Here is an 11,366-nt window from a genome sequence, read left to right as displayed (position 1 = left end):
GTTTGATTATCCACTCCCCTCTGTAACTTCTGCTTTCTTCTCGTAGATCTGTCATGGGCACGGGCCAGTGGTAAAGATCTGGGAAGGCAAGTCTGGGCATGTGCCGCGGCCACGGTGGAGTTCAGGGAGGAATGGTGGTGTTTGGGTCCGACGTGGGCGAGGTGGAAGTGAGGTTGGCGGAGCGCAGGTAGGGGTCGGCTAGAGAGGTGGAGCTGGGCGGTGATGCTCCGGTATGACCCGGGAGAGCTCGAGCGAGGACGATGACGGTAGACGGGCAGAGTGTGGGTTGGGTGCGGCTGGCGTGAGCAAGCTCCGGACGAGGACTGGGTAGGGCTATCCACGATTCACAGGTGATTACTGCATTTTTACCATAGGAGACTGTATATACAGAGATTGGTGGATATTTCTACAATCATTGTGACGGTCAATATCATGGCCCGCCAATCTCTGTATATATAGAGGACTGACCAACTGAATGAGTGCCAACAGTCGACATGTTAGCTTTTGTTGAACTCTAATCGTGCTTATGCTTTCCTTTTGCCTTGCATGTGCTAGATTCAGTATCATGCAATGCTCGAGGCCTGAATTAAAAAGAAAAAAGTATAAATTATTTTCGTCCAGATCCATGTTTTTTGCTAGCCATTGCCATCAAATAGTTTGCATGCTATCTGCTACTATCTAGGATAATATGTTAAGAAACTTAAGATGTATACACAGAGAGAATGGGAGATAAACGGTGTCTTGGCTTCTTTTTGTTTTGCTCCATGGGTCTGCGTTGTGCATTTACAAGTTGATGTGCTGGATAATTTTGGACTCATCATGTTCATCTGAAAAATCACTAGGAGCAGAATGGTACCTGAACTATAGAGAACCTGCTGTCAAAATCAGAGCACCTGGGCTCAACACAATAAACTGTTAACAGGAATTCTCGCTATTTTAGATGTTCACAGTATAACTTTCAGAAGGGATTAAAAAAATTGTGGCAAAATCAGTACGATGACTTGTTTTTAAGTTTGATTTACATGTCTTGTTGTCAGGTTTCTCATTATTTTATATCTTTAGAAACTGAAATTTTAAAAAGAGTGAACTCTTTTCCTGCGGGAATTATTAACAATCACTTATTTTTTTACTTTGAACTACCTATTCTATTCTTCTCACTTCTTTTTATATCAGAATTCATCTTAGGATCCAAAAAAACCATGACAGAAAAAGTGAGACTTGCCACATGCCAAGTACATGAAAAGAGCGTATAAGTTCTTACCACGGGATGTTGTTCATGGGAACAGGGCTTACTGCCTCATCCATCTATAATTCCTTTATTGAATATTGATATTGTTAAATAGAGATATTTCAGAGATGATTGATCGCCAATCAATCTTATGTACTCATTCCATAGTTCAATGTGGGAGTTTAGGCAATCCTATTATTTCAACTTGATGGCTAGGTTTCCCCTTGCATCCTTGGTCCCGAGACTATCATGGTATAAAATTGTGCCAAATGTCAAGATTCATCTCTAGAATCTACTCCAAGATACATGTTTTCATGAACTTTTCCTATCTGTGTGCTTGCTCCTGAATTAGTATCATGCTGCTTATGTGGCAAGGCGCTTAGGGACCGCCATGCAGATTCAAGCTTTGGTCATGGAAAACTATATATACAGAGATTGGTGGATATTTCTACAATCATTTGGATAAATATGTTTTTTTGACTTATTTCCTTACTGTCCCAAACAATGATAGGTGAGTTCAGATGTCCCAGAATTGATACATTTCGGCATTCACAAAGAGCCACACCTATATTTATGTTTGAGATCACAGTAAGCTATTATGTGGATCTCATGACTACACAAGCATATAAAGTATCCAAAGTAAATTATCACTTGTGACTATTCCTTCTGTTTCAAATGTGTTTACTGTTAGAGTTATATTTATGTTGGCTTTTGGCCTTTTGCATTTTGGCCTTTGGCCTCCCCTGTACATGTATATATGATGGCGTTTTGCCTCCTGATAATGATAAGTTGCTATTCCTAACATGGTATTAGAGCTTAGGTTCTTTTTTCTCGCACACGCAACTCGTGCTACCATCTAATCCCACGCCGCGCCGCTGTTTTTCCGGCCAGCGCTGCTGCCTTCTCCCCGTTGTTCAGGCTGCTTTTAGTCCGCTGCCGATCGGGACTTGGCTGGCGCTCGATCTGCAAGGCTTGATCCACTCCGTCTCCAACTATTGCATATTCAAAGGACTAGGCTCCTCACGATCGGGCCGCTCTGGCTGATCCGGATCGAAACAACTGCTCCAGCAGCCGGCTTGCTCCACTTCGTCTCTGATCTCGCCGCCCGCTCTTTCGTTTGGTGTGCCGCCACCGCGGCCCGCCCGTCTGGTGCGCCGTCGCCGCCGCCCGCCCTCCTGGTGCGGCGCCGCCGCCCGCCCGGCCTGGCCGACGCCGTCCATCCTTCTTCTTGCCCCGCGCACGATCTGGTCGAGCGCCAACCGCCATTGCCGCCTGCTGCTCTCCCGAGCCGGTTACCCATCTCACACTCGTGTGCGTTGACTGCAGGGTCGTGGATCGATCCACCTGCCTGTGTGCGTGCTCCCTGCTTCCGTTCTGCTTTGGGCTGCTGGTGGGCTTCGTTCGGCTCCCTGGCTTGACGCCCTGAAGTCCTGTCGTTGTGAAAAAAAAAGTAAAAAAAAAAGAAAAAAAAGAAAAAGAGAGGTACAATGCTTTCGTCGGGTACGCCTCCCCCTCGCTGCCCGGTGTTTATTGACGGTGTTCCTTATATTGATCCCATCTCGCACATGCGCTTTTCCTCGGTGCTTGGTGCTCGCCCGCTTGGAGGTGGTGTTTGTCGCTCTACATCAGCACCTTTTGCGACATCCACTTGTGCTGCTGGCCGCTCTACATCGGCTCCTTCGGCAGCTGCACCGCCTCCTCTGGCCGCTTCTCTGCATGGTGATGGTCGTTCTTCATCGACTCTTTCCATGACTTCCGCACCTGGTGATTGTCGCCCCACGTCGACTCCTCCCGCGGCTTTCGTGCGCGGCGGTGATCGCTCTGTGTCGACTCCCCCAGTGGTTTCCACATGCGGCTCTGGGTCGACTCGCTACTCTCGGTCGACTTTACATGCGGCTTTCATGGGGGGTGGCGACTGCTCATCGTCGACAAGTGTTTCTACCTCAACCTCTGCCCTGTCGCTGTCTGCACGTGAGATTGCACAACTACGTTGCCTGCTTGATGCTTGGGATTCTTCACCAACAGTTTCTGCAGATTCTGTGACTGACTCTTCTGGCAATGAGAAACCACCTTCTACCCATTCAGGTACATCCCCATGGATTCTTGATACTGGAGCGTCTTTTCATATGACGTATGATTCTTCCACTTTGACCTCTGTTCGACCTGTCGAGTCTCCTGTTCGCGTTCTTACGGCTGATGGCACTCCCCTCCCTGTAGCAAGTCGAGGCACTCTTAGCACTTCTTCATTTCATGTTCCCTCTGTAGCTCATGTTCCTCGACTTACCATGCAGCTCATATCTGGTGGTCAGATTGTAGATTCTAGTTGTAGGGTCATTCTCGACTTTGATTCGTGTTCTGTTCAGGATCGTCACACGGGCGCTCTGCTTGGTGCTGGCCCTCGACGCTCTGATGGTCTCTGGGAGCTTGACTGGCTTCGTCTTCCCTCCGCTACCACCGCCACTAGTCTCACAGCCCCTGTTACTGCATCTACCAGCTCTTTTCAACAATGGCATCATCGTCTTGGCCATTTATGTGGTTCTCGTCTCTCCTCTTTGGTTCATCGCGGTGTTCTGGGGTCTGTCTCCGGTAATGCTTCGTTGGATTGTCTAGGTTGTAGGCTTGGCAAGCAGATTCAGCTACCTTATCCTCATAGTGAGTCAGTGTCCGAGCGCCCTTTTGATCTTGTTCACTCTGATGTTTGGGGTCCGGCTCCCTTCACTTCTAAAGGGGGTCATCGTTACTATATTATCTTTATAGATGATTTTTCTCGGTACACATGGATCTATTTCATGTCTTCCCGTAGTGAGGTCTTATCTATATACAAAAAATTTGCTGCCATGGTTCATACCCAGTTTTCTACTCCTATTCGCGTTTTTCGTGCAGATTCAGCTGGTGAGTATATCTCCCATGCTTTGCGAGGATTCCTTGCTGAGCAGGGTACTCTTGCTCAGTTCTCTTGTCCTGGTGCTCATGCTCAGAATGGTGTGGCTGAGCGCAAGCATCGTCACCTTCTTGAGACGGCACGTGCGATGATGATCGCTGCCTCTCTTCCGCCTCACTTCTGGGCTGAGGCTGTTACCACTTCCACCTATCTCATCAACATTCAGCCATCTGCTGCTCTACAGGGTGGTATTCCTCTTGAGCGTCTTTCTGGTCGTTCTCCTGATTATTCGGTGCTTCGCTTGTTTGGTTGTGTTTGCTATGTTTTGCTTGCCCCTCGTGAACGCACCAAACTGACCGCTCAGTCTGTTGAGTGTGTCTTTCTCGGATACAGTGATGAGCATAAGGGCTCTCGGTGTTGGGATCCTGCCAGTCGCCGGATGCGTATTTCCCGGGATGTCACCTTTGATGAGTCTCGTCCCTACTACCCTCGGCCATCCTCCTCGGCCTTTTCCACGGAGGACATCTCTTTTCTTACCTTTTCGGATACACCTCCCTTTGTTTCCAGTATTCCTACTCCTCATCCCACTATTGCAGATTCGACACCGTCCTCTCCTATGGTTTCTTCTCCTCCCTCATCGCATGAATCACCACCTTCATCACCGATACCTTCCTCTTCTCCACCTTCATCACCGATACATTCCCCGTCTCCACCTCCAGTGATTCCACCTCTCCCATCCTTTCCTTTCCATTATACTCGTCGTCAACGTGTTATGGATGAGTCTACTGATGTGCCCTCTACTTCTGATGTGTCGTCTTCCTCCTCTCAGCCGACTTATGGTCTTCGTTCTCGGCCTTGTCCACCTCCTGATCGATATTCTCCTTCTCGCTATGGTCTTTCGACCGTTGTAGAGCCGGCTTCTTATCGAGATGCTATTGTTCATCCTGAATGGCAGTTTGCCATGGCAGAGGAGATTGCTGCTCTTGAACGCACCGGCACATGGGATCTAGTTTCTCTTCCTCCTCGTGTTCGCCCCATCACTTGTAAGTGGGTCTATAAGATTAAGACTCGCTCTGATGGTTCTCTTGAGCGTTATAAAGCTCGTCTTGTGGCTCGTGGCTTTCAGCAGGAGCATGGTCGTGATTACGATGAGACCTTTGCTCCTGTGGCCCATATGACCACTGTTCGCACACTTCTCGCCGTGGCCTCTGTTCGCCACTGGTCCGTGTCTCAGCTTGACGTTAAGAATGCTTTTCTTAATGGTGAGTTGCGTGAGGAAGTTTATATGCAGCCACCACCTGGGTATTCAGTTCCTGATGGCATGGTCTGTCGTCTTCGTCGCTCTCTCTATGGCCTTAAGCAAGCCCCGCGTGCCTGGTTTGAGCGTTTTGCCTCGGTTGTCACTGCAGCTGGTTTTTCACCCAGTGTCCATGATCCAGCACTGTTTGTTCACCTTTCTGCTCGTGGTCGCACTCTTCTTCTTCTATATGTTGATGACATGATCATCACCGGCGATGATCTTGAGTACATTACCTTTGTCAAGGCCCGTCTCAGTGAGCAGTTTTCTATGTCTGATCTTGGTCCACTTCGTTACTTTCTTGGGATTGAGATTTCCTCCACCTCTGATGGCTTTTTTATTTCCCAAGAAAAGTATATCCAGGATCTTCTTGCTCGTGCGGCTCTTAGTGATGAGCGCACTGTTGAGACTCCTATGGAGCTTAATGTTCACCTTCGTGCTACTGATGGTGAGCCCTTGTCCGATCCGACTCGTTATCGTCATCTTGTTGGGAGTCTTGTCTATCTCGCTGTCACTCGTCCGGATATCTCCTATCCTGTCCATATCCTGAGTCAGTTTGTTTCTTCTCCCACTTCGGTTCACTATAGTCACCTTCTTCGTGTTCTACGATATCTTCGTGGCACGATCTCTCACCGTCTCTTCTTTCCTCGTTCCAGCCTGTTACAGCTCCAGGCCTATTCAGATGCTACCTGGGCTAGTGATCCTTCGGATCGCCGTTCACTTTCTGCTTACTGTGTCTTTCTTAGTGGTTCTCTCATTGCCTGGAAGACGAAGAAACAGACTGCAGTTTCCCGTTCGAGTGCAGAGGCTGAGTTGCGAGCTATGGCTCTTCTCACAGCAGAGGTGACTTGGTTACGCTGGTTACTCGAGGATTTTGGTGTTACTGTTACTGCACCTACTACACTCTTGTCAGACAGTACAGGTGCTATCAGTATTGCGCGGGACCCAGTGAAGCATGAGCTTACCAAGCATATTGGTGTTGATGCTTTCTTTGTGCGCGCTGGTGTGCAGGACCATGTTATCGCTCTTCAGTATGTGCCTTCCGAGTTACAGCTGGCGGACTTCTTCACGAAGGCCCAGACTAGAGCGCAACATGGATTTTATCTCTCCAAACTCAGTGTTGTGGATCCACCATGAGTTTGCGGGGGGGTGTTAGAGTTATATTTATGTTGGCTTTTGGCCTTTTGCATTCTGGCCTTTGGCCTCCCCTGTACATGTATATATGATGGCGTTTTGCCTCCTGATAATGATAAGTTGCTATTCCTAACATTTACTACGTAGATCCTCTTGAGTTGCTATGAATCTACTCGAGCATTAAGCTTCAGTTCGATGTTAAGGAGGACTGGCCACCCTTCTATGTTTAGCTTCCTAATAATAGTATGCTCTTTATTGTTCAATGTCCACTATTTCCCTTATGTTTCATTGATTCCATTTTGTTGGTGTCTTTTATACCAAAGTTTGGAAGGCATGGTGCATTTTCCCAATAAAAGTTGTTTGGCTACCAACTTCATGTTTCGCTAAATGTATGGTGGTTAATAAATAGCTACAAGTAGAGAAGTGGATATGTTATCATTTATTTATCTGTATATGTTATGATCAGAAGGACACACATCTTTATGTCCTCGAGATATATGCAAACTTATTTGTGTCGTGGAATGAGCGGAATGCTTGCGTGGGGACCCTTTCCATGTTGATCTCTTGGCAGATTTGGAATGAGCAGAATGCTCGCGTCTTCCACCATGTCCAGGTCCACCCAAAGTCCATTCTGTCAAAACTCAAGGGCGAGTCACGTTTATGGCAGAAGACCGGCGCCAAGCATTTGAGCTTCATGATACTGGGAGAGTAATTCACATGAGGGTTGTTAGGTTTCCTGTTTTTTCGTTGGTGTTTGGGTTCAGGCTTTCTATGAATAGAATTCGGTGTGCTATTCCTCTCGCCAATGTGCTTTGTGAGAGGTCTGTAGTGAACCTTGCTTTTCTCCCCCTACTTAATTAATGTAAAGGCAAGCCTTTTGCCTTTCTTCATTTTTTTTTGTGTCATGGATCATCATTAACATAAAAGGTAATATTCGTGCTACCTGCTATATATGATCTATTTACTGGATGGAACTTTGTTCCTATTCCCATTGTTGGGCGGGCCAAACAGAAGGAAATGACCTATCGGATACGGACCCCCGCAACCTAACCCCTCCCGCGACCCCCGCTTCGCCTCCCCCCGCGGCGGCGGGGGAAACCCTAGCCATGCCGCCGCGGCCCCCCCCCCCCCCCACCCCCCCCCCCCCCCCCCCCCCGAGGAGTGGCCGGCGAAGCCGCGCCGGCTCACAGGAAGGTGGCGGCGCGGCGCCTCGGCTGGCCTGTGTTGTGCCACCTCCACCCCTTTCCCCGTCGACCTCCGCCGCGCACCGGCGCCGGCGTGCCTTCGGCGGCTCCCCCCCCCGCCCTCGCCTCCCTCCCTTGTCGGGCTCCAGTTGCTCCTGGACTTCGCCGGCGCGACCTCCCCTTTCCCCACCTTCCGTGCCAGATCCATGGCTTCCGCCAGCACCCCTGCTGCTGCCGGCGCCGGATCCCGGGAGGACGGGGCTGGGGCTGGCCGACCCTAGGGGCGCCGTGGTGGCGCTCTTCCACCCCGCGTGCTGCGGCCATGCTTCCGGGGCGGCGGTTCATCTCGTTGGTTGCGGTGGTTTCCTGGCGGTGGCTGCCTCCTGCAGCGCGCTGGTCTTGATAACCCACAAGTATAGGGGATCGCAACAGTTTTCGATAAGTAAGAGTGTCGAACCCAACGAGGAGCTAAAGGTAGAAAAAATATTCGCTCAAGTTCTATCGACCACCGATACAACTCTACGCACACTTGACGTTCGCTTTACCTAGAACAAGTATGAAACTAGAAGTACTTTGTAGGAGTTGTTGGATAGGTTTGCAAGATAATAAAGAGTGCGTAAATAAAAAGTAGGGGCTGTTTAGATAAAGACACATTAAGTTATGTTTAGTAAAGAGCTTGTTGTTACGAGAAAGTTATTTGTCCCTAGGCAATCGATAACTAGATGGGTAATCATTATTGCAATTTTATATGAGGGAGAGGCATAAGCTAACATACTTTCTCTACTTGGATCATATGCACTTATGATTGGAACTCTAGCAAGCATCTGCAACTACTAAAGATCATTAAGGTAAAATCCAACCATAGCATTAAAGCATCAAGTCCTCTTTATCCCATACACAACAACCCCCCTACTCGGTTTTGTGTTTTAGTCACTCATGCAACCCACTATAAGCGAATCATGAACGTATTGCAACACCCTACAGCGGGGATCCCTCACGCTTGCGCGACACGGAGAGCACCATAGGACAACACCAATAATAAAACATGCAACTCAAACCAATCTTGATCATCAAATAGCCCATAGGACAAAACGGATCTACTCAAACATCATAGGATAGCCATACATCATTGGGAAATAATATATAGTGAGCGTTGAGCACCATGTTTAAGTAGAGATTACAGCGGGTAAGAGAGAGATTACACCGCTGCATAGAGGGGGGAAGAGTTGGTGATGATGGCAGTGAAGTTGTTGGTGAAGATTGCGGTGATGATGATGGCCCCCGGTGGCACTCCCGTGCCACCGGAAGCGAGGGGGAGAGGGCCCCCCTCCTTCTTCTTCTTCCTTGACCTCCTCCCTAGGTGGGAGAAGGGTTTCCCCTCTGGTCCATGGCCTCCATGGCATGGGAGGGGCGAGAGCCCCTCCGAGATTGGATCTGTCTCTCTGTCTCTCTCTGTTTCTGCGTTCTCAGATTCTATCCTTTCACCGTTTCTTATATTTCCGGAGATCCGTAACTCCGATTGGGCTGAAATTTTAACACGATCTCTGTCCGGATATTAGCTTTCTTGCGGCGAAAAATGGGCACCAACCGCCTTACGGGGTGGCCACAAGGGTCAGGGGCGCGCCCCCTGCCTCGTGGCCCCCTCGGGCACCGTCTCGCGTGGATTTTTCTTCCCAAAAATCATATATATTCCAAAAAAATCTCCGTCAGTTTTTATTCCGTTTGGACTCCGTTTGATATGGATATTCTGCGAAACAAAAAACATGCAACAAACAGGAACTGGCACTGGGCACTGGATCAATATGTTAGTCCCAAAAAATAGTATAAAAAGTTGCCAAAAGTATATGAAAGTTGTAGAATATTGGCATGGAACAATCAAAAATTATAGATACGACGGAGACGTATCAGCATCCCCAAGCTTAATTCCTGCTCGTCTTCGAGTAGGTAAATGATAAAAAAAGATAATTTTTGATGTGGAATGCTACCTAGCATAATCTTGATCACATATCTAATCATGGCATGAATATTAAGATACGAGTTATTCAAAGCAATAGTCTATCATTTCACATAAAAACAATAATACTTTAAGCCTACTAATAAAGCAATTATGTCTTTTCAAAATAACAAGGCCAAAGAAAGTTATCCCTACAAAATCATATAGTCTGGCTATGCTCCATCTTCACCACACAAAATATTCACATCATGCACAACCCCGATGACAAGCCAAGCAATTGTTTCATACTTTTGACGTTCTCAAACCTTTTCAACTTTCACGCAATACATGAGTGTGAACCATGGACATAGCACTATAGGTGGAATAGAATGGTGGTTGTGGAGAAGACAAAAAGGAGAAGATAGTCTCACATCGACTAGGAGTATCAACGGGCTATGAAGATGTCCATCAATAGATATAAATATGAGTGAGTAGGGATTGCCATGCAATGGATGCACTAGAGCTATAAGTGTATGAAAGATCAAACTGAAACTAAGTGGGTGTGCATCCAATTTGCTTGCTAATGAAGACCTCGGGCGTTTGAGGAAGCCCATCATTGGAATATACAAGCCAAGTTCTATAATGAAAATTCCCACTAGTATATGAAAGTGAGAACTCAAGAGAATCTCTATATGAAGAACATGGTGCTACTTTGAAGCACAAGTGTGGTAAAAGGATAGTAACATTGCCCCTTCTCTCTTTTTCTTTTTTTCTTTTTTTGGGCCTTCTCTATTTTTGGCCTTTCTCTTTTTATTTTTATTTATTTTATTTTATTTTTCGCCCGGAGTCTCATCCCGACTTGTGGGGGAATCATAGTCTCCATCATCCTTTCCTCACTGGGACAATGCTCTAATAATGATGATCATCACACTTTTATTTACTTACAACTCAATATTACAACTCGATATCTAGAACAAAGATATGACTCTATATGAATGCCTCCGGCGGTGTACCGGGATGTGCAATGATCTAGCATAGTAATGACATGAAAAAAAGGACAAGCCATGAAAACATCATGCTAGCTATCTTACGATCATGCAAAGCAATATGACAATGATTGCTCAAGTCATGTATATGATGATGATGGAAGTTGCATGGCAATATATCTCGGAATGGCTATAGGAATGCCATGATAGGTAGGTATGGTGGCTGTTTTGAGGAAGGTATATGGTGGGTTTAAGGTACCGGCAAAAGTTGCGCGGTACTAGAGAGGCTAGCAATGGTGGAAGGGTGAGAGTGCGTATAATCCATGGACTCAACATTAGTCATAAAGAACTCACATACTTATTGCAAAAATCTATTAGTCATCGAAACAAAGTACTACGCGCATGCTCCTAGGGGGATAGATTGGTAGGAAAAGACCATCGCTAGTCCCCGACCGCCACTCATAAGGAAGACAATCAATAAATAAATCATGCTCCGACTTCGTTACAGAACGGTTCACCATACGTGCATGCTACGGGAATCACAAACCTCAACACAAGTATTTCTACTAATCCACAACTACCCACTAGCATGACTCTAATATCACCATCTTTATATCGCAAAACTATTGCAAGGAATCAAACATATCATATTCAGTGATCTACAAGTTCTATGTAGGATTTTATGACTAACCATGTGAATGACCAATTCCTGTCATCTCTCTG

The sequence above is a fragment of the Triticum urartu genome, chromosome 5 (assembly GCF_003073215.2).
Source record: "Triticum urartu cultivar G1812 chromosome 5, Tu2.1, whole genome shotgun sequence".
Taxonomy (NCBI): Eukaryota; Viridiplantae; Streptophyta; class Magnoliopsida; order Poales; family Poaceae; genus Triticum; species Triticum urartu.
The sequence above is the reverse complement of the archived record's forward strand: the minus strand, read 5'-3'. Positions refer to the sequence as shown.